The following is a 23,539-nucleotide window of genomic DNA, read 5'->3' on the forward strand; positions in this document are numbered from 1 at the left end:
TAAATAACCGTTTAAATTAAGAATCAGAAATACTCGTACATTGAGAGTAGTAAAAATTCTACATGTCCTTTCCTTTTACTTACTGGCGTTATTTGCATTTTTGAATATTTTGTAAATTCTGGGATAAATACAGAATCACACTAATAAAAAGGAAAATAAAATAAATTATTCAGTATATTTAAAGCACTCATTTTTTCTCCCGATGGTAAAATTTTATTCTGTGATGCAAAGGAAAGTCTTCCTTCGTTAACGGAAATAGAGACAATGAAGATTATGAAATATCATTCATTTACTAAAGTAACTAAAAGTAACTAAGTAAAGTCCAGTCATTTACTAAAGTAACTGCTACAGTTCAATTATTAGAATATTCACTTCTTAAGCTGTATCATCAAGAACGAAATTCAGCATAATTACTACATTAAAGTGTCAACACTTTTTATATCAATATCAAATATATTTTACTGTTGTAACCAATTCTTTAATATAAACTATTGGAATAACTGTTCATATTAGCAGCAACGAAGGATTCTTTTGGTGAGTAGCCAGAGGGCAACCTCGTTGCTACAGTTAGTCCAACAGTTTATATTATCAGCAGAGTTTATATTAAAGGATTGGTTACTAAAGGTGTGGGGACTCAGAGCCCCGCAGGATCCGCTCTGAGGACAGTGTCAGGCGGGGAATTTGACTGAGGCGGTATAGTATCTGTTGAAAGGTAACGTAGGTGTCCTAAGGCGAGCTCAACGAGGACACAAACCTCGCATAGAGTAAAAGGGCAAAAGCTGCCTTCGAGGCCTGTCGACCCTTTTCATTTTACGAGTTTTATGCAAGAGTTGTCAGAAACATTACACACGAATATTATATATAATTTAAAGAAAATTACAGAGCGAAAATCTGATACAACCTATCAGGTTCATCACTTGGCTTTTACTGAAGTATTTCTCTGGCTACTCACCAGAGGGCACCCTCGTTGCTACAGTTAGTCCAACAGTTTATATTAGCAGCAGAGTTTATTTTAAAGGATTGGTTACACTGTCAATTTTATTCTAAAGTGCATGGAAACCCTATTAAGGAAAGCTGCTCAGAGCAGCGCTCCCCAAATTGTGTTCCAAGACGCACTGGTGTTCCGTAAATAATCATAAAAGTGTTCAGCGAAAAATTATGAAACTCAGTTTAGAAAGTAACGAAACATTGTTTACTTTTACGTATTTAACAGAATTAAAAACATTATTATAAGAAATGTAAAGAGATAACACAAACAAAATTGTTTAAATCATGCCAAAAATGAATTTAGTAACACAGCCTGATACCAGATGGCTTACGTTGGAAACGATTTATGTGCAGAATGCATTTCTTGCAATTTTTCTGATTAGTGCTCTGAAGTGTTTTTAGTGGCGCTTTATTGTTTTAAAGTTACTAGATTCTATGGATTTATTACGTTTCATTTACTTAGTTTTTATGCATCATTTTACGCAACATTAAAAATGAAAAATGTCTGAAATTTGAAACCAAATCTAAACACGAGAGAAAGAGCTACAATGCGCGATATTCATTCTAACTCGCACATTATCATTTCAAAGGCCGAGAAAGGTGGCCAGATAGTCGTCATGGACAAGAACACTTACATCAATGGTGTCACTAAACTCTTAAACGAAGGACCATATAATCCGGTAGCTAAAGACTTCACCTTCGACCTCTCAAAAATAAAAACTGCTATCAAATCTTCTCAAATCCTTTCGACCAAATTAAAATAGTCGCTTATCCCATCTGCAGCGAATTGTGCTAGATTGTACGCTCTTCCCAAAATTCATAAAAGTGGTATTTCTTTCCGCCCTAGTCTATCAAATTTAGGCACTGCCTCGTACCCGTTAGATAAGTATTTAGTTTCTAAAATTTCAACTCTATTAGATAATAACATTTACACCATAAAAAATTCAATAGCTATTGTAAAAAAGTTAAAAGCATTTCTCTTAGAAATTTATTCATGGTTTATTTTGATGTAAAATCATTGTTCGCCAAACTTCCAGTGCAGGATGCATATTAAGATGTCTAGAAACCAGACTTTGTGAATTTCATTTCTTCCACTCTGTTTAAAACAAATCTATTTTGTTTTCCGAAATAAGTATTACAAGCAAACTGAGGGATTAGCCATGGGAAGCCCCCTCAGTCCTATCCTAGCTGATATCTACATGCATTATTATGAATCAAAATTATCTGAAACACTAAACTTCCCGGTATGGTTCACGTAGACAATACTTTTACCCTGTTTGTCGGTAATAAAGATGATCTAAGTAAAGTTCTTTCAACAATGAATTCCATTGATCCTGCTATTCAGTTCACTTTTCAACTTGAGACAAGATTTCTCTTCCGTTCCTCGACATTTTGGTCACACGTAACACATCCAACTTCAATATTATGGTTTACCGTAAACCTTCAAATCATATCATTCGACATAAAAAAATTGGCTTCATTTTATTGTTTACTTTGTTTTCATTGCACTTTGAGTTTGCTCCTCCAAACTGGCTCTTGATCAAGAATTTAATTATTTAAAAGCAGTAGCTATTGGCAGGGGCTTTTCAGCCAACATTATTAATCAAGCTTTTCAGCCAACATTATTATCTTTTGGTATGTTAATTTTTTAACTCAACACACCAAAAGGCACACTTTTGTTTTAGGGGATTATAAAAATTCCTTTCTTTCCTGTGATGGAAAGATTGAATTGATTGAAAGAAAGGAATTCCTTCATTCCTTTCTTTCCATCAATTAACTATAAAATTGCACTTATTTTACAGAAAGTTAACTTTCGGGTCGTCTATTCTCCTGTCAATAAAATTCCGAGTTCACCTCAAGGACCACATTCCGAATATGAATTCCTGAGGTATTTACAGAATTCCTTGCCAGTGTGGTTTAATTTACATTGGTCAAACTTAGAGAACCTTAAAATTTCGCGTTAAGGAACATGAGACATATCTTCGGAAAAAGAAAACACAGAAGTCTTCTGTTGCGCATCATTGTTGGTCCGAAAATCACACTTTCAATTTTTCCGCAGCCAAAATTATTCAAAAAACATTTATATCGGTGAATTAGATTTTCTAAAGGCATTTCACATTCAAAAAATCTTTCTGTTCTAGTTAACGATCCTGATTCAAATTCATCTTTGCCTTCAGCCTTTAAGGAAATTATGCTTTAGTTTTCGTTTCTTCAACAGCTGGTACCAGTGGCTTAACTCCTGTTCAGTCTTTCTTATCTTATTTTATCTAATTACTATAACTTATCTCGTTCATTTGCGCTTTTGCAGCTGAGGATGATGGTTCGGTAAAACCATCTAAACTGCCCCTGTGGAAATTTGCAAATATAACGCTGATTTTTGTTGTTTTACTTACTAAATTAATACTGTAATAAATTAATACTTACTAAATTAATACTGTAATACATTCATTTACTTACTAAATTAATACTTACTAAATTAATACTGTAATACATTCATTTATTCTCATGTTTTGTGTATACTTGATGAACAGAAAACTACAAACTTTTGAGTAGTTTTTCCTTGATGAACATGCTGATTTAGACGTAATTAAAGGATTCTCTTAGGACATAACAGATTAGAAGAAAGTAAATTATAAAAGATGGAAACAACAAATAACAGTTTAAATTAATAAAACTGCCATTGGTTTCCGAATTAGTTCTAGATTGTCAATAATATTGAAGGATTTCGTCCTACGTAATTCAGATTGAAAGGAAGAAATATTGTTAAATATAAAATACAGAAATCTCGAAACGTGAATTCTCTTATACTTTGTGAGCAAATCATTTCAGCATTGAATTTAAAAAACAAATATTTTAAATTTAATTAATTTGTCTTTACTCAAAATAAATTTTAAAAATAAGCTACCTGACTCCTTTTAAAATAAAAATGTTTTCTCTTGTTTAAATTTAATGGAGAAAGGATCTTAGAATCTTTCAGCGTGAATATTGTATATCTGAGATCATTCATTATGTTACAACTTTAATAAAAAAACTTGTTGTGAGTGCAGAATGTATACATCTCTGTTTTATAGCTATCTTGACATGTATAAAAGTGCACTGTACAAAAGCAACTAATATAATTTCACTTGTCATTCTCAGAATTATTTTCTTAGTTGGTGTATTCCTATTTATTAGGAGCTTATTACATAACGCCGTTGGAAACTCTACAACTTGAAAAATTATTGTGTATGATATACGCTAGGCACGATTTTAGATTTTAAAGCTAAAAATGGGACAAAATTGCTTGTTAACCCTTGGAATCAAAACGATTCATTTATTAATATACATTGGGCAAAGGTATATGTAGGTGGCATTTCAAATGAAATCGCCGATGAATTCGCGAAGAGGTTGCCAGTAATAACAACGCCGATATTCAAAATATTCCACTACCACGTTCTTATCTCAATCATCAAGTCAACAGGAAGAATGGCAAGAAGAATGAAACAGCGTAGAAAAAGGCAAACTTACATATTAACTACATCCTAAAAGCAAACATACACCAGCAGATTTTCATTTTACAATTAAGACATAACATCAACGAACGCGGACCTTTCCAAACGTATTTCTACAGGTTTGGAATTTCAAATGCTGATCTTTGCATATATGACGAGCAAAGTATACAGTAACCATTCTTAACAATCTACCAGCAGCATAAAAGCTACACATTAAGTTCCTGAGCTACAATGCAGAAATATTCAGCAGGTATCTAATCAAGGAACGTCAACTAATACAGAAAATCTGCAAGACAAAGGATGGGAGAGAAACTGTATTACGCTGCTTAATAATTTATTTCAGGGCATAGCAGATAAAAGAGGTACAGGTTTCAAGCAAGGCCGTCATCTGTGCAATACTCGTATATCTGGTATCTCCGCGCCTTGCTAGTCCCCGTTTTGAGCGACAGCACCCCGAGGGTGAGGTTCTCTACCACGAAAATCTCAAGAGGACGATCACAAAAAGACAACCTGTTCTAGCAGTCTCTTAAATTGCTACATGTTACTTTTTTCTGCAGCGGCCTTGGCGAGAAAGTATATTTGACATATTTCTGCATTGGCGAGAAACAAACGGTTACCGTTCTGCGCATGTATGCAGCTGCCAATGCCAATGATTAAAAATTACGGAGTGCCTATGGTTCAGAACCATGTACCTCCTCATCAGAATTACAAAGCGAGCAGAAATACGAAAATTGCATAAGTAGTAAAATTGATGCTCACTAGAGGGTGCCGCATGGCTCGAGAAAGGTTAGGGATAGCGAGAATTTATAAAACTTAAGAATACATAATTTTTTTGTAACATTTTAGATTTTTAATCATTTTTTGAATTTTGAATTTTTATAGTTTTATATTTTTTTATACACATGATATAACACAAAAGCATAAAGTGGATAGGAAAGATTTTACGATTAATAGGCTCATTGGCATGTGGCATAAAATGGGAGTGCAAATAATAAAGTTATCGCGAGAAAATATTCAAGGCAGAATTAAGATTTTTGCAACGGTATTGTGTCAATATAGCGAAACTTCATTGTAAAATACACGTTATGCTCTTTATTTAGTCAATCTTCCATGAATGGGAATAGTTACCTACAGTTGATGCTTCAAGGATTATTAGCAGTTATTGAACTATGGCTACTAGGAGTCTGTAAGAAATTAATCTTCCGCTATGTTTACGCTATTGTTTCTTTTAATAAATTGCTATCAAAAGTGTATTAAATAAAATAATCAACATAATTTTTCAGTATATTAAATGATAATTAGAATTTTTAGGCCTGTTTATATACATATGTTGTTCTATTAGATTAAATACTGTAATTAATGTATGTATTAAATACGTTCTGTTGAATTATGTTATTATTTTAAATATATTGCTGACGAAATCGTATTAAATACTATCGCAAATAAAAATTTATATTAAATTCCTTCTCTCTATATATATACACTACATTAAATAACTTGTCTTGTATAGATACTGAACAAATTGCCGATTTATCGTTTATCGCAGTCAATTTCGTTTTCGTGGATGTTTAAAATGTTTGGTAAAAAAATCTCATTTTCTTTGGCCCGAACTGCGCCAAAGCCATGTTCTGTCTCTAAGGCCGCTATAGAAGACGAGCACTCGTTAAATTTCATCAAAAAAGAAATTTATTAAGAGGACTGGATATTCATAATATTTTAAAGATCTAATGAAAATATAATCGTTCTGTTTCTTGCGAGCTAGGTTAGCGTTCATATCTTCATCAAACCAGTATGCATAAAGTAACTCCACTTACCATAATTTACATTATAAAGAGGAAAAAAAAGTTCTTTATGATGCACATCATGTTTTGTCCCAACATAAAAGAATCATGTAAAACACGAAAGCCAAGCTCACGATCTCCAACTCACGCAAAGTGTATCACGATTTGTTAATTTAAGCATTGATAAAGCGTGCACGATAAATTCGCATTCTATGAGCCATTCGCGTTTCGAAATGGGTTTTAAATAACAAAGCTCTGAAAGTTTTACAGTTTCGAATTTAAGGTTTTTTTGAGTGCTCACAAAGAAATCTCTTATGAAGGACATTTGATAATCAAGTTTTTCCTGTCTATTGCCAAGCCTTATAATTAATGTATTTAGATTAAAACTTACAGAAATTTACTTATGGATGTTTTTATTGATAAATCATTTTTGCATTTTTTAATTCAGAACACAGCAATCTTTCGTTTAAGTGTAGCGAAGTATTTTTAATAGCATTTCATTACTATTCTGAAATGACTAGATATCATACCCTGCCTTCATTTTAACGCATACATTTTATGCTAATCTTATTTACAATTATCACTTCGAAGTTAATTACACATTGCGTACGACTTCAAAACGATTTACCTTATTTCACACTTCAAAACGATGTTCTTGCTTTCAAGCGTTACTATTAAATAATGTTAACTTAGGAAATGAATAAAGCATTTCATTTCAGAACATTTAAAACTTGCCAGCTAGTGTCAATTATATTAGAATTCATATTTTGATATGATTTATTTTTCAGTGAACGCCGCTTAATAATGTGATGGCGGTTAGTGCTATCATTCGCATATTGTTATCGAATTGTCGAAGTTCTGTTCCTTTTGTATACGAAAACATTGAAAATATATCGCTTACTGTAATCAACAATTCATTTAATTTGATAAAATATTACAAAATAAAATTCTTAGTTTGAAATGAAGTCGCAAAATAAGTTAAAATGCATTTTAAAAATTGCTTGTTAAAGTTACAGAGAAATAACCCTATTTAGAAGGCATCTTTTTTGTTTAACAGTTCAAGATTAAAAATTAAGTGAGGAAATAAGCGTATACAGAATTAATATTTATAAAAACTAATTTAATAAATATAGAATGTTATTCTGTCATACACGTTGTTTTAATGATGCACATTCCTTTTTTTTTTATCTTGAAAACGAAAGATTAAATTCTCAAAAATATATAGCACAAGAATTTAAAATACACATACACACACACACAAAAAAAAAAAAAAAAAAAAAAAAAAAAGGTCTGATTAACAAATAGAAGGAGGATGACTCAGAAATATTTTGACATGTCACGTAACAACGAGACTATGATTTTGTGACCTCTGCTATATGTTAAGGAAGAAAGAAACGCTGTCAACGTAATAATTTGCGAATATTCACGTGCAACAATAAATAACTGTAGTAACTTTCGTTAAGCACAAATAAAATACTTTACGGAGCAAGAAACAATGCTCCTATTGAAGAATATTTTAGAACTTTCCAACTTTAGCCTAATATTTCCCTCAAATCTTGCTAAATAAATGCGTTTTAAAATGCATTGATAGAACTTTTCTATGGCTGTTCCTTTCGGTAGTATGAAACACATGCTATTTTTTCAAGTATAAACTTTCTTAGTGTATTAATTTGTGAAATTTTAATTACACTCTAAAAACTATTCAAATCTGCTTGAGTCGCCTTCTCCAGAACTAAAAATGTGTTAAAACTGTACGTCAAGAAGCACGAATTTTAAGTTGGAAAAAATGAAATAAACAAATCTTTTATAGCTATCACAGTTGGACACTTATTCACAATTTCGTATTTGATTCCGTGAAAATTATTCATAAAGCTTCTTCAATTGGTGAATTAGATTTCCTCGAAGCTTTTCACATTCATAAATTTTATTTTCTTCAATTAATGAAAATAATTCTAATCCAGTTTTTTCTAATTTTTTGTAGTTTTTCTAAATGTGTAATTTTTATAAGAAATGTTTGTATTACGATTCGTCAATTGTAATTAATAAAAATAATTTCTATTTTTAGATTATCTTTTTATTGCTTTTTCTGTACCTTCTGTTGTATCAGATAAAATGTTCATATAAATGCTTTTAGAATTCTAAAACACTCTAGCTCAAAAGATAAGCAACAAAAGCAAAAAAAGAAATAAAACAAAAACTATTTAATGGATATACGCGATATTGATCCAAGAGATTGGTGTAGCATTACTATACCACATAGTAAACGATAAAGATCAAGATATACAAAAACATACGTATTATGACCACCACATCATGAAGGATCAAATGAGTCGGAAGAATATAAAATAGAAACATCATGATAATAATAGGTATCATACATTCTGGAGAAATGCAAGCTTGACAACGCCGAAGTAAGTTGACAGTAGTGTAGTTGATCGCTTGTTGTGGAAGTGGTGCTCATTCCTGCAGTAATGCATGCCGGAGCTAGTGGATGGTGCCTGGCGATACACTCCAATCTGTTAGGCTATGTCTCACATATGCCCTATAGATTATGATCCGCTGATCTAGCAGGCCATGGCAAATGTAGAATGATTTCATTGTCAAATCATTTCCTATTTTAAGTAATCTGCAAAATGGATTTAAGTGAACCAAACCAAAATGTTCGCAACCAAACCTAAATGTTGAAACGCAGAATGATACAATCCGCCACCTAATTACTCATAACGTTAATTTTAACAACAAATCTTTGGGTTCGAATCTTAGCAAAAAGGAAAATGAGATCTTACGTGAAATTCATTCTGATACTAATATCATTATCTCTAAAGCTGATAAGGGCGGACAGATCGTTGTTATGGACAAACACACATATATTACTGGAGTCTCCAAACTGATAAATGAAGGCCCATACTGCTCGATCCCTAAAGATCCTTCAACTTCGGACCTCACGAAAGTTAAAAGTGCTATCAAATCTTCTCATATTCTGCCAACGCAGTTGAAATCACTTATTCCACCTATTACTAATTGCGCTAGGCTTTATGCTCTTGCAAAAGTCCACAAAACCGGTATTCCTTTTCGACCAATTGTTTCCAATATAGGTACTGCTTCATATCCTTTGGCCAAATATTTAGTTTCCAGATTTTCTCCTCTACTTGCTAACAATATTCACACTGTAAAAAATTCTGTTGAAGTCATTGATAAACTTAAAAATATTTCTCCACTTCTTTCCATTATGGTTTCATTTGATGTCAAATCACTGTTTACTAATGTTCCGGTCGAAGGAGCACTAAACTGTCTTGAAACTAGATTTCGGGAATTTCACTTCGCACATACTGAAATTAATAAGTTGGTTTCGCTTACTAAAGTCTCTCTAAGTCAAACTCACTTTGTTTTCCAAAATGCATATTTTCGTCAAGTTGAAGGATTGGCTATGAGTAATCCTCTCAGTCCGGTACTTGCTGACATTTATATGCACCATTTTGAGATGAAATTATTTGATAAACTATATTTTCGTCTTTGGATTCGGTATGCTGATGACACTTTCGCACTTTTTGACGGTTATAAAGAGGATTTATCCGAGATTCTATCTATTATGAATTCAATTGATCCAGCCATCCAATTCACTCTTGAAATTGAATCCAACAATTCCCTCCCCTTCCTTGATATTCTTATAATCCGCAATGAAACTGATTTTAGCACTACTGTGTACCGTAAACCTTTTGCAGTTTGTTTACCACCCCATGCCAAGTCATGCCACCCTGTTAAGCAGAAAATGGCTTCTTTTTACTATTATGTATTCCGCGCGCTTAAAGTTTGTTCCTCTGAATCTTTTCTTATCAATGAACTTAATTATTTGAGAGCAGTTGCGATTGAGCGTGGATTTTCTCCCGTGATTATTGATAAAGCCGTTAAAAAATTTTCAGATTCCCATCAAAGGAGACACTCCACTGTTAGAAATAATATTAATGACCTTGTCGTGCTTCCATTTTATCCCTCTGTTAGCTATAAAATTGCACGGATTCTCCAGAAATTCAATTTTCAGGTCGGTTTCTCCCCTATTAATGAAATTCGCCCTTCGATTTTAAAAGATTGCGTTTCTGTCTTGAATTCTTGGGGAATTTATAGTATATCGTGTCAGTGTGGTTTAAAATATATTAGCCAAACAAAAAGAGCGTTGAAGTTTCGTATCAAGGAACACGAATCTTATGTCAGAAAAGGCGAAATTAACAAGTCTTCAATAGCGTATCATAGTTGGACATTTAACCATAATTTTGACTTTGGGTCTACAAAAATTATCCAAAAGGCTTCTTCCATAGGTGAATTGGATTTTCTTGAGGCTTTTCATATTCACAAAGATTTAGCATGTTTAGTTAATGATTTGAAGTCCAATCCAGTCCTTCCTAATGCCTTTAAAATTCTACTATCTTAATTCAGTTATTTTTGATTTACTTTTATTCAGTTTGCCGATAGATGGAGTTACCTCCTCGCATTTGGTACTGCCAGAGGGTATGAAAATCCTTTCAGTGGTTGCTTTCCATTATTCAAAGTTCAGATTTTGAGCGTGAAGGTGCAGTTGCCCCTCGCTCCCTATTTTAACTTCGCTAATTTTTCTTGTCCTTTGGGTTGTATGTTTGATCAGATAGCCTGGCTCAGTAAAAGTAGGCGGCCAGTGCAACTCTAATTAAAAATCCGGTTATAACCACGTGCAGTGCTGATAAGGACCACGTGTTTCTGAGACTCCTTCCCCTTTATTTTTCTTCTTTCTAGGTATTTCTTTCTCCTGATGAAGAGGGACCTTTAGCTGCCCTCGAAATCGATTGAGTGTTTCAATATACTTACGCTAAATACAAGGTTGTTTTTACGATTTTGATTGTCACATTAGCATGTTTCTCTTCTAGTCTATTCTAGTCTTGTTCATCACTTACTTGTTGAGGAATTACCTCACCTGTAATACCGTATTTCTTCGAGTATTTTCTCCCTTTTATTAAAAAGATTTATCGTCTGAAAATCAGGAGGGGAAAATTATGCGAGTAATTTAATTTCCGAAAACCGCGGTTACATTAAAAACACAACAAATGTCATGCGTAAACTACTGGTAACTATCACAATATTATTTCTTTAAACAATCTTGCATTCCAAAAGACTACATAATAACGTTAGCGTTGCAATATCTGACAAATATTCAGTCAGTATCTGACGGTAAAGGAGGCGATATGTCCGGCTCAATAATATTGTCAAAGCCCGAGGTTACTCACATGAATGAGCCTTGAACGCAGTTTCAAGAGGAATATCTAAGGAGCAAAATAGAAACAAGCGAACAAAATGAGCTGGAAGGTAAATAATAGAAGTAAGGGGAAATCACATGTTTCGAAAATTTCTCAAGTGTGAGTTCGCATGCTATGGCCGGGTAGCTTAAAAAAGAATCCGCATAAAATGCATTTCAAATCATACAGAGTTTGTCGGCAAAATGTTTAACGATTTTGCTTTGCAATGAAAAAAATCGTCTGCATGGAAATTGTTTTTAACTGCAACTATATTTTCGAAAGTATAAATTATCGTCTGCTACTTGACAGTTTTGTTTTCATGCAAAATGGCGCTTTTAAAGAAGCACTGGGTGGAAGGTTTTGTTTGTGCTCTTTCCGAAGAAAATTATTCGTATTTAGTCATTAAAAAACGCGGTAAAAGCCATGGTTTTTCGGGCAAGACGAAGAACAATTGCAGAACCATTAAAATGCTCAGTGCCAATTGTAAACAATGCACTGATTAATGCTGATTTGAATCTTAAAAATTTATGCTGATTTGAATTAGTGCTGATTTTGAATTAATCCTGACTTGAATTATGCTGATTTGAATTAATGCTGCTTCAAATTAGTGCTGATTTGAATCTCAAAATGTCTAGAAAACAAAGTGTGCATCGTCTTTCTCTCAGACATATAGCCGAACGCTGAACTGGCTGCATAATTCTTTATGAGAAACATTTATCCAGACAAAAATGGAAACGTTTTGTCGCAACAGAAGAATCTTGGGTGTATTTAAGTAACTCCAATTAAAAGATCTCCATTTGTTATCATCAAAGAGGAGAAAAAATCTTAGAACATGGTTCAAAGAATCTAAAGAGAGTTTTTCAAGGGTATTTATGATTGTTGCTGGTTCTTCATATAACGGCAAATTAAAAATAAACAGAGTGGAGAAAAATATTAAGATTGCCGATACATATTAACAAGAACATATTTTATACCCAATTTTTCAAATATGAAACATTTTCTCTTTACCCACAGTTCCATCATTCAGTAGAATTACATAAAGATAAAGCAAGCAAAACCCACACTTAATTTTCTGGAAAAAATGGAACAAGAAACAGGTATCAAGGCCATACCCTTCATTCACAACCTACTAAATCTTCTGATGTATCTCTCTTGCATTTTTGTGGTTCTGGACTTTTAAAAAGATAATTGTCCAAACGTCGACCTACAACCTACCTTGGACTTTGGAAAGCTGTTTAAGAGGAATGGGATAAAATACCGCTTCCGATTCTACAAAAGGCTTTATTGTCTTGGAAATTACTATATAAATTTAAAGCATAAATTAGTGAAGCATTTCTGTAAATAGAATGAAAATCGTCTAAAAATGTGCGAATAGTCTCTGTAAGTGCAAAGAAAAATAAGATGAATGAAATGTTAACGGAAAAATACAAATACAAACTAAATATACTGAATAAAAACAAAAATAATGAAGGGTATTACCAAAGGGAATTACGAAAAACCATCTAAACATTATGTACAACGCAGGAAGGGGAAAATCATGCGAATATTTTTTAAATTTTCAGAACATATCGCTAAATGCTAAGGGGAAAAATATTGGAGGAAATACGGTACTTATATTAACAGATATAATGAAAGAATAAATGTATTATTTATTCTTATTAGAACTCTTTTTAGTTTATTAGAGTAATATTATTGTTATTAGAACTCTTATCAAACAATACTTTATAGTTTTTATACTTTTTTACATGCTTTTAGAATACTTTATTTTTTTTAACATCATGTTCAATAAAAGTAAAGGCTAATTAACAGGTAAAATTACTGGATACCGTTAGGAAATAGTCTCTCCTGATTGAAGCGCTCTATTTCAATTATTTGCGCAGAAATTTTATCAGTGGTCGCCACTTAGGAAGTTTCGTGCATACACATATGAGACGATAAGCAAGCACTCGTAGTACTGTTTCTTCCCTCTCTGATCAACGTACACTAATTTCTCAGTTTCATTTAGATACTTCTCTTCGTATCTCTTCGAATGGAAAGACAGTTTGGTTGTTTTATTATAAGGTAGGCTTGAGGTATTAGGCCTCAAGCCAGACAGCATAAAATATCTAGAACCATAGTCCATAATATATTTTCCACTATATATTTTCTGTATTTTTATTATCCTTCAGTAGGCGCCAGTTAATGTGACCACATTTGTCCATTGCTGCTGTTTTGATAAAATTAATCGAATGATTATATTAAATGACAAGAAAAAAATATTCTTCAAAAAAGCAATAGAAATAAATTAATTTAACATAAATACAACAAGAAACATAAATATGTTTCACAGAATTTTAATTAGGAAAATGCAAAAAATTGTTTATGAACTATTCATAATGTCTTTAACACCGAATGTCGTATCCCTAATCTTAATACTCGGAGAGCACCCTTCATTTTCTAAAAGAGAACATGTAAATTTAAAATTAGTCAAAAAAGCAATCTTAGTTTAAATAGATATTTTTGGGTTTTTTTCTCGCCCAAAGAACAGGAGAAAAAAAATTCTGGGAGCTTTTGTTTTTCGCTCCTGAAGAAGAGGAACCTGTGTCTGCCCAACCTCAAAATCGGCTGAGTTATTCAAAATCAAAAGCAAGCTGTCTGGCGACAGGTGTTTGATGCTTGGCAATTTTTCATAGTCTAATTTGACCTTATTTGACGACTTTACTTAAGTTAAAGAAACTATTCCATAGTACTTAACTATATTAATGGAGTCGTTGATTACAATAAGTGATGTAATTTTCATGTATTCGTGTATAAAAACGGACGGAACTTTGCCAGTTTGATAACAGTATCCGATTGATAAATTAACGGCGGTTACATGAAGTGGCGTCTACTGTATTAAATTTCTTTCTCTGATTCTTCCTTCTATTATTAGTAATTTTTTATATCACGGTAAAAGTATTTATTTATACTACTACATCCGATAGTTATAGAATACGATTTTTTTTGTCTTAAATGATTAGAAGTAGCCAGTGCTTATAATTTACTATTTTACGTTTTCAGGTAAAATGTATTAGTCAGTGCTTATATATTACTATTATTGTACTTCCAAGTAAAATTTTTAGCGAAATTTAAAAATATATTTCTTGCTTTGAAATAAACTATTAAACATGTTAAAACGTGTTTAACGGAAAAGACTTTGTTCTGTAAATTTCAGATACTCGAAAGCTGCAAGATCTAAGTGTTACATTGTTTCTTCTATTACTACAAATTTTACTATAAATGTTGCATATTCTATAACAAAATTTTGCATAAATTTTAAGAAAGACATGTAATAATTTTTTAATATTCATATGGTTCTTTTTTATATTAGTTTTGATTCATCACAATTGAATGTTCATTGTTCTAATTCTAATTAGCATTTTTAGAATGGAAATAAAGTACGGAAACACCAAGAACAATTTGTATTCTATGAAAATCAAATGTGTGTGGCTGTCAAGAAAGGAAATTAATCCGTAAAAAGAGATTTTTCGTAAAGTCTGAAATGACTTTATTTAACCAAGTCTGAATGAATATTTAACTCAAACACAGAAAAGTAATGTAATTTTGTCACAATATGTCCTAAATGGGCATTATTTTAATATTCATGCTAGGGGGTCTTGAGTGTCTTTCTTTTAGCTGTGGGTCACTAAAAACCTAGCTAAGCCAGTATAACTAAAAGATAAGAGATTCAGCCAACAGATCAGCCAAAAAAAATTTCCCCGAAACCCCTATATGTAGTTTAGCTACGCAATGTACAGAAACTATTGCTAGATATATAACCAAGGGTGATGCAGATTCTCTATATTAAATTCCTGCTGTCAGGGAAGCAATTTATTTTAAAGTTAAAACTTAAAGAAATTATGAAAACTTAAGTAGTATGTTAAGCCTCTCCATTAAATTTAACATGAAAGGCAGTTTATTTTCATGTCAAATGTTAGTATTTCAAAAATACCAGATATACGGTTAAGTGGAAAATGAACAAACAAATATGCATACATCTACACAATACTATCTAGCATATCACTATTGTTAAATGTTCTCTTGATCTTTCATTGAGCTTCTGAAATTATTTCAAAAAAGTTGTATTAGTAATTAGTTCTTGAATGACTCAAAATTGTAATAAACTTTACCCTTTTTTATTTAAAACTATTCTGTTCATTACCTATGATGAAACTGAAGTTAGTCATTTGTTTTTAATCAGGCATAAAATAAATTAAATTGATTGTAGCAGATTGTAGCTGATACAGCTGTAGCAAATCTTATTTCATTTTAACCTGCAGATTGTAGCGGATATTAATTAATCTCACATTTTTAAATGTGTTTTTAATTATTATAAACAATTCTAAACATTTATAAATATTTAAATTTGCATCAGATAAAAAACGGTATCCAAAATTTAGGTTTGTATTTTTGTGTTAGAATTCCATGCCTCGCACATAATAAATTCATTTGGTTCAGCTGTTTTTGAGAAACCAGTAATTTTCACATGCAAAAAGAAAATTTTGGACACTAATATATATTTTGTGGGTAATCTGAATTATGACATTTATTAAGATATAGGGACTTATAAAGCCGTTTCGTTTCGTTTGCATAACATCATAGTCTATTCCAGGAGTGACCAAGCTCCTTGAAAGTCTGAGCCATTTTTCAAAATTTTAAATTTTTCGCGAGCCGCAATTAAATACGTATTTAAAAGGTATGGAAGAAAGTATTAAAAAATTTTTTTTACAGAAATTATATTTATTGAAAACATATAAATAAAAGTACAAAATATTTGCATTGAATTTAAATATTAAAAGTTAAACCCATCTATTTTACTTCTCTTGAAAATTCCTTAAAATATGGTGAATAATTGGTGACAGCACTTCTCAGTAATTCTTTGCGATTTTGGTTAGTTAATACTGATCGTTGTTTGGATTTCACGAATTTTAAAGTGGAATAAAATGATTCACATAAGCACGTTTTTCCAACTATTGAAATAATTCGAGAAGCAGCCTTTTTTAATTCAGGATACTTCGATTCTGGTTCAAATTTCCAAAATTCAGTAATCGGCGTCGATTTATATTTTAATTATAGAGCTTGATCTTCTTGCATCTCTATTAATTCTAATTCTCCAGATGCTTTTTGGGTCATAATTATATTGGAAATGGAAAACTCACCTTAAATTATGTTAATTTCAAATGGATTCAGAAAAAAAATCAAGAGACGATGGACGAAAATGAAATTTGTTACAACGTTACATTTAGTCTTTCATATTTGCTGTCTGTAATTTAAAAGACATTTTGAAATACATACGGAACGATAATAATTTTTAAAAATATAATAACACAAAAATGAAAAGGGAACTCGGGTACATTTATCGAGAGTAACAAATAATCCTTCAAAGAGCCGCACGTTGGCCACCTCTGGTCTATACAGTTACCTTTGAAGCATAAATTACATTTTGTATAAATCAGTTCTTCGCAATAACTACTCATAAGAAGTGGCTAATTAAAAGAGATTTTAATCAAACTTAATTAGATTTTATTAAGGTCTTCCCTTTTCTTGAAATATCGATATTTAAATTAGTAAAGTGTTAAACTATATGCGCAAGTTAATTACAAAAAATACTCTTTCTTTTCAATGTTTTCTTAATTCTACAGGTCTCACAACGTACAGATTCTTTAAAAAGGTTATTCTCTGCGAAATTAAAAGAAAAAAGAAATTAAAACTGTTATATTTTCGGAGAGAAAGAGAAAAAAGGAAAATAATTTCAAATGAAAAGATGCAAAAAATGTAGTTTCTGTAGGAAACCCGGTTTACTAAGATATCAAATCTTATTTAAATTTGAATGTTACTAATAAAAGTGAGTTATATTAGATGAAATAATTTAAACAGACAACCAAATTTTAAGTAGGATTTCAGATTATTTAATGCTTATTATTATTTAAATTTCCTTCACTGCTCGTTTGCGACGTTGACTTCCGGTAATGAGTTTCTTTCTCTTAGAATTTTATTCTTACTTATCACAAACTCATTCATTATTAGAAAAAGCGTGATTTAAAAGTAGTTGAATATTCCACGAATTTTGCAACTAATAATCAAATTTAAAACGATCCCTTAAAGACGTGACTCACTTTCTGAAGGCTGGAATTTACACGTATCATCTATCGAATATGAGCGATAAGAAACCTAACAATTAAGATAATTGACATCTGGAAACATTGCTTACTCATAGCAGTTTGATTTAACATATAGGAACAATTATGTTGAAATAAGTCAATGAATAAGTTAGAGAAGTAATTGAATTAATACTTGTTCATTAAAGAAAACACTAAATTTGAGCAGTTCAGATTAAAATTTACTCGCACAGTTTGTAATTTTTTGTATTAATATTGTAATTTACTCACTTCAATCAATGTATACAATTCAGCTCAAATAATTAAAAATTTTGTTTTAGTGAAACAGCAAATTTAACAGCTAAGTTTTAACATGCTCCTGTAAATTCTGATATTTATCACTAATATTCAGTTTTTAAATATACATTAATCAATACATCTCCTCCACTAAAAAAAAGAACAAGACATTATTACAGCTCTATTAGATGTATGTGAACTCTATGACTGTCTTAAATGTATGTGTATGAATTCCACAGCACAAGGTACAGTTCAAAGACCTGCTCGAAATAGTTTCTTTAGGTCAACTTTTCTAGGAGTCAACAGTTCGGCTTGAGCACTTCATATGCATGCAAAAGGGTTTGTTCTGGGACAGTATGCAGTGGAGCTACGGATCACGAACATTTCGGTTCATAAAAATTATCTGATGAGCAGATGTCTCAGGTAAAGAAAGGTGTTTCGAATTACTCAGGTAGGCAAGAAATCATTTGCAAACATTGTAATTAATTAAACATAGTATTTCAGGTAATCTCTGACACAGAATTAATTTTCAAAAGCTTCTGGAAACATCACTTTAATCGTCTCCGTTCTTGTCTCTCATTAATAAAGGTTTGCCTCACGGTCTGGAGGAAACGGCGTTCGCCAAAGTCCTCATCTCCTTTCTTCTTGCTTGAAAGCAAGATTGCTAAAGATTTCTAAAGATAAGGGTTTGGCGACAAGCGATTTACAAGACCGCGAATTAGCCAGGAGGAAAGTGTGGCCATATTATGGCAGTTTCAATATCAATGCTTTGAAAGTTACACAAGACCAAATTAGGCAAGACTAAGCTACTTTAACAAAACTTTAAAACTCAGAAAACCACAAAACACACTGAACAGATTTTGAACTAGAGACCTAGTGTGCCTCAAACACAGTAGAGTGGCACTAAAATAAAAAAAAAAGAAAAAGAAAAGAAAGAAGATGCCACAAAAAGACAAGTACTTGATGTTGTTGAGAAATGGAATTCCTCACTCAAATAATAACATCTTTTTTATTTCTGATAACTTTCTATAACATATTCTCTATTTCATACAGGTATGGTTGTTTAATATACTGTATTTGAACTTGTACATAAAGTATTGTTGAAAAATTCATATGAGTAACGATCGGTGGTCTACAAATGGATTGTTTTATTTTATATTAATTCTTCTGAGAATAATAATTTTGGTTTGCGAACATTTTAGATGACGAAGGTCTTAGGAACGAACTAAATTAACGAACAAAGGTTTCAATGTATTTCCTTTTTCTCGACACTGATCACGGTGTAGGATAAAATGGGAGAAACGACATTTCGCATGCAGTAAAGGATTATTCCTATCTAATACACTACAAAGAAATTAATACCTCGTTAGTGCCACTGGAAATTGGAAATTGAAGATCCAATCTGAAAGCTGATTTGTACGGATGTAACATTCGAAACCTCGAATCCAACCAGTCTTAAAATACGATGCGAGATTTAAAAACTCGAATTTTCACGTATTTCTCATTGTTGGAATTTTTTGAATTCTAAAATCAATATAAACATTAAATGCTTTAACTCAAAGTTTTGGAAGGATTAGTTTTATCGACACCCAATATCATTAAATAAAGAATGCAACTGTTGCAGTTACAGCGGCACTTGGATGACCTGTATCACCTCAACCGGTTTAATACTACACTAGCGTAGTATGTTAATGACTTTCTGGATTTCCTAGTGATCGCTTCGCTGTAGTTCCTGAAATATTTTCGAAACTAGTTCTCGAATAATTTTGATAGTTCTGAACATAGATAACCTACTTTTAATAGGTTCTGGACGTTTCTAAATATTAATACCGTGATATACAAAGCTGCATCGCTCGCATGACTCTATTTCTCTACTAGTTGATCAATTCAGCCACAGCTTCTTATCAGCGCTAATCAGTCTACAGCTCAGCTTTTCGGATTCTAATTCAAGATACTTTTTAAGAGGCAAATTATTCCCATTAATTCGTTATGTTTAGATGAATACAATATTAAATTTTGCCTCTGGAAATAATTTTACAAATAGAATGAATTTTGGTATAAAGGATTCGAGAATAATTTAGCATTCGAAATCTTCGCGATTTAAACCAACGGGAAAAACTAACGTTCTGTCAAAGCCAGAGATATGCAATAATTTATCACTACTTCGCGAACCTGAGGAAGAATTTATAGGAGTATTTTATGGAAAGCTTTAAATATTAATCTTTAATAATATAAATATAAATTAAAGTTGGGAAAAATCCTAAAATTTCTCGAATCCTAATCCTGAAAATTTCTGTTATCTGTAAGTTTATTCTGATTGTTATTCTACTGAACTGAACAAAAAATCAAGTTTCGGAACTGAAAATAACTACAGAATATCATTTCGTACATGAATTCGAAAATCATTTAGGATTCGGTTTTAGACCTGGATTAGAAAGAAGGTGGAGTTCGTCTCAAATATATGAGTATTTAATTACGGAAAAAAGCAAGAGGATTTGTATGGAAAATTTTCGTGCCTTGGTTAATTCTGGAATAATATGTGAGGCTATTTGCTTATAGTAAGAAATGTCCTCGTAGAAAATCTCCTGAGGGAAACTGGATCGCATTTACATCTGACTGACAGGGGAATTTTGCAAGCAAATGACAATCAAATAAGATTAATTTGAAAAGCAGAACGTTAATTTTGAACAATTCACAGGTATAGTGTTATTTCCATTGATCCGTACAATATGCTGAATGATTTATAATACGTGTGAAATATTCAAGCCAAGATTACTGCCTGTAATTGTCGTTTTATTATATTTAGCAAATAGTTAGTCAACTTGGCTGCATTACGAATTTTTTACTTGACAAACGTTTAGTCAATTAATTTGTGGCAATTGTTGAGTGGATTTACATGTAAAATAAACGACAGGATATGTTTATTCATCTTTTAAAATACACTCAATATATAGCACTAATTTCAGGTCATGATGTACTTAAGATCTTTTACTGTAGCATAATTCTTCTTATTCTACAAGTCTTGGAACATAAGGTTGAGCTAACAAGGTCTACCAATAAATTTGGTTCTGTCTGGAGAGTATACCCGTGTTTCCCATTATGAGATAAATTCATTGAGGATATATTTGTTTTATGCGTGGCTTTTGAAATTCAGAAAAACCTGGTTTCTCATAGAATGAGATGAATAGAATATTATGATTTAAAAAAAAATACAACTATTGAACAAGTATTATATAAATACAACTGTTGAACAAGTATTATATAAATACAACTATTGAACAAGTATTATATAAATACAACTATTGAACAAGTATTATATAAATACAACTATTGAACAAGTATTATATTATCATTCACCTCCACTTCTGGCACCAATTGTTACGTTTTTTTTAAGCATTAAGTATTGAAACTTAAAAAAAAACCACTAATAAATTTGCTTAAAGCACCATTAAATCTGAGTTTAAACTACAAAAACAAAACGTTATTGCTATTGTTTCGGTTCAGTCCTTCCCAGAGCTCAACACGCTCTCTCGACGATGCACTAACCGCGATACACTACGAGACTCTTTCGATGCACTCGACGACCCACTCGGCACTCGCTGCCAAGCTGTCAACTCGATCGACCCCGCAGGGATTGACTCGCTAGACGAGACACACTCACTCGATGAGAGACGCACACCCTGACTGCGGACCAGCAGGGTTTATATAGCTTTCGGCTTGAGTTCGAGAACATTCTGGGCTAAACCGGTAAGAATTCGTTCCAGAAGGTTCTCCATCGTCCATGGGATATCGCCAGTTTTGTTGCCAAATATCGCCAAATGTGGCAACCCTGCCTTCCTTTGCCATTTTATGGCAACCCTAAAACTGCTTTGCGGGGAAGCTATCTTACCGCGCCTGTACATTTCGTAACACTGCCCCATCCCAAGGACTGCACGTCCCGGGAAGTACAACCCTTGGTCAGAAGCATAATTCGATACAAACAAAAGGTTCTAAAACAAATAAATAACATAACTAAGAGGCAAATATTTACACTATATACAAGTTATATACACAAATTAGATACATAAGAATTTTAGATTATATACATTAAAGTTCAGAATGAATTGCAATCTCAGTCTATTTAGAATATACCCGGGTCAAACACTTTTCCACCGCAGTTCTCAGATGTATTTCTGTTTTGCATATCACCGTATGAAGATTCAGTCCTTTCAGACTTTTCATCAACATGAAAATCTAAAACAATCGTACACCACTCTGTAGATCATTCGCAGCATGCGTATAGTTCACCTCGTATCATTGTACATCAAGATGGTACATGCTTATTTATCTCTATTTCCTGAAAACCAGTTCCGATGTTTGCACCAGGGTCATGAATAGAATCCGATCCTTTACAAGCAGAAGTATCCGAGTTTGGAATCAAGTCCTTGTCTGCAAAACCAGCACTATGAGGCACACACTTAGTTTGCAAAGTGGGTGAATATTCTTGCAATACTGGAGCACACTGCTTAAGCTGCACATCAACTTCTGTCATCTCTGCATCACATGGATTTTCAGATGGTTCAATACTCGCGAACTGCGACTTCATAATTTCACTATCAGTTTTGACGAACTTAACAATCGCATTTCACTTTCTTCCACTTCAGGCACTTGAGAATCAAAATCTACTTTCCCGTCTCTTATTTCTTCATGTTTTCGTTCTTTATCTTTAATCCCGTTAGTTGTTTCATCTTTCATTCCTGGATCTTTCTCCCTCAGGCATTTCGCTAGCTACTACTTTCATTTCTTCATCCTTCGATTCTCCAGATGCCACTACTGTCATTTTCACATCTTTCTTTTATGCCTCCACATTCTTCTGAAAGCTCCCCTTTCAGCTGTTGGAGTTGCTCTCGCATCTTTTCTCGGCCGACATTTATTTCTTCTCCCCCGGCTTTCTTAGCTTCCAGTCCCACTTTCATCTCTTTCAGTCCGGCTTTGATCTCAGCTGCCATCTCTTTATATCTAGCTTTTATCTCATCATATCCGGCTTCCATCTTTTTTTGGAATACAGCAAAGGCAGTCACGAGCTGTGTTACTAGTTCTTCCATTGCTCTTGTCACTGGCATTCACCCTCAAATCCCACTTCTGGCACCAATTGTTACGTTCTTTTTTAATCCCACTTCTGACACCAGTTGTTACGTTTTTTCTATTCTTCTGACACCAGTTCTTACGTTATTTTCTTCCTACACGTTCGTACGGGGTTCGTAAGGATTTGGAGTGAATAACGACGACACTTGATGAAGTATCGAATAACACACTTTATTTAGCCAATACTGATGAGGACAGCCCCAAAGTCATTTTTTACAGTCGCCGAAGATCTACTATAAACACGCTGACACAATCAGCGAGACAGCCTCCAGGTTATCAGGCTATCACGGTGGAGACGGCTTCACGGCAAAGCACAGCTCGCGACTCTGCTTAGTCGTTCTCGGAACTCCACATACTCTTGAGATTCTCCACGCTACAACTCGCGATGCACTCGACGACACACAGAGCACAGCTTCTGACTCTTCGGTTCAGTCGTTCCCGGAGCTCAACACGCTCTCTCGACGATGCACTAACCGCGATAC

At 32.8% G+C, this 23,539-nt stretch overlaps 1 protein-coding gene across 1 annotated transcript in view; it reads right to left on the reverse strand.

The window, feature by feature from the left end:
* The window catches only part of LOC118186222 (uncharacterized), a 103,915-nt gene that overhangs the window by 12,386 nt on the left and 67,990 nt on the right, over positions 1-23,539 (reverse strand). The gene's annotated exons all lie outside the window — the stretch shown is intronic.

The sequence above is a fragment of the Stegodyphus dumicola genome, chromosome 7 (assembly GCF_044657685.1).
Source record: "Stegodyphus dumicola isolate Sdum_Otavi_A_Nest chromosome 7, ASM4465768v1".
NCBI classification, from domain to species: Eukaryota; Metazoa; Arthropoda; class Arachnida; order Araneae; family Eresidae; genus Stegodyphus; species Stegodyphus dumicola.